The sequence below is a fragment of the Polypterus senegalus genome, unplaced genomic scaffold, assembly GCF_016835505.1.
Source record: "Polypterus senegalus isolate Bchr_013 unplaced genomic scaffold, ASM1683550v1 scaffold_307, whole genome shotgun sequence".
Lineage (NCBI taxonomy): Eukaryota > Metazoa > Chordata > Cladistia > Polypteriformes > Polypteridae > Polypterus > Polypterus senegalus.
In genome coordinates this window covers 1-1,443 of record NW_024385468.1, presented here as the reverse complement: position 1 = coordinate 1,443, position 1,443 = coordinate 1, and the positions used below count along the sequence as shown (strand labels likewise).

The window sequence follows — 1,443 nt, the reverse complement described above, 5'->3', positions numbered from 1 at the left end:
ATTTCCCCTTCCGACCCCCGTACCGGGCGGGGCGGGCATCCCCAAAACCCCGGGCCACGCCTGGGCCCCTTTTTTGGCGCCGTCCTTTGAGATTTTTTGGGGCAGAGTGTGGGTCAAGGGCTGGGCCATTGTATCAGGTAGGGGGGGATGGCGCTTTCGAAATTACGACCCTTTTTGGGGGTTGTGATTTGGGCCAGCTTTCCTTCATAGGGGGGGGCGGGACGGGGGACTGTGGGTTACCTTGGTCAGGGGTTTTTTGCTCAAAGGTCGGGGTTTTTTTGGGGGGAAAACCCCTTACCCCCCTAAATTTTTCCCCTAAAAGTTGGCCCAACCCAAAAACCCCCGCTCCCTTTTTTCCCTCCCCAAACCCCCCCCCTTTTTCCCCCTTTTCCCCCCAAACAAATCAAAAGTTTTTTGAGGGGTTTTTCCCCTTAAAAAAAGGGCATTGGGGTTTCGGGAAAAAAAGGGAAAAGTTTTTCGGTTTGGGGGTTCCCCTTTTTGTTAGCAGCAAAGGGGGGGTACCCCCGGATTTGGGGGATTTTGAGGATCAAACTCAGGACCTTCAGATTATGAGACTGACGCGCTACCTACTGCGCTAAGAAGGCACTACCGTAGTCCTCCCCCAGGTATCCCTGAAGGCAACAAATGGGGAGGCAGTGGGACACGAAGCGTCAAAAGGCACAGATGCGCCAGCGAGCCGGGTAGGAGTCGAACCTACAATCTTCTGATCCGTAGTCAGACGCGTTATCCATTGCGCCACCGGCCCAGGCTTTGTGCGCTGTCCGTAGAGTAGCGCAGAGGGTGTCTGTGCAATGGCCTGTGGCCATTGTATCAGGGTAGGCGGTGGATGGCGCTGTCAGAGCAACATACGAGCCTTTGTTTGGAGTTGTAGAGTTTGTGCTCTCAGCTTTCCTTTGATAGCTCAGCTGGTAGAGTGGAGGACTGTAGTGGTTACCTTAGCTATCCTTAGGTCGCTGGTTCAATTCCGGCTCGAAGGAGGTCAGGCGTGCTTTTGTGCTCTAAACCATCTCTGCTCAGGTTCTGTGAAGCTCCCTGTAAAAGTTACGGCCCTTCACCTAACCACACTCTGTTCCCTTACTACTTGTTCTGGGGCCCCCAAACCCGGGTTTGCTTTTGTGCTCTAAACCAGTGTTTCCCAAACTTGGTCCTGAAGGCTCACTGTGGCTTCTGGTTTTTATTCCTACCAGATTTCTAATCATTGACAACACCTGATAACACTGATCTCATTTAATTAGATGGTATTATTTTTCTTTTATTCTACATTCAGAAATGCAGAGCAGCATGATTTTTACATTTATAAGACATTTAGAAATATTTCTGCTTTTGCTATTGATTTTAATGCTTAACTTTCTTTTGTTGTTTTTATTATATTTTTCCCTTTCTCTGTGCAGTTTTCCCCTTCATTGTATCTTTTTAATGACA

At 49.3% G+C, this 1,443-nt stretch overlaps 2 non-coding genes across 2 annotated transcripts; one reads left to right on the top strand and one right to left on the bottom strand.

Moving 5' to 3' along the window:
- Nucleotides 1-693: 693 nt before the first annotated feature.
- Nucleotides 694-766, bottom strand: trnar-acg. The gene has a single exon. It is a non-coding gene; the product is annotated as a tRNA-Arg (tRNA).
- Nucleotides 767-911: 145 nt separating this feature from the next.
- trnay-gua lies at nt 912-998 on the top strand. Its single transcript is given in 2 exon segments — nt 912-948; nt 963-998. It is a non-coding gene; the product is annotated as a tRNA-Tyr (tRNA).
- The last annotated feature ends 445 nt before the right edge of the window (nt 999-1,443 follow it).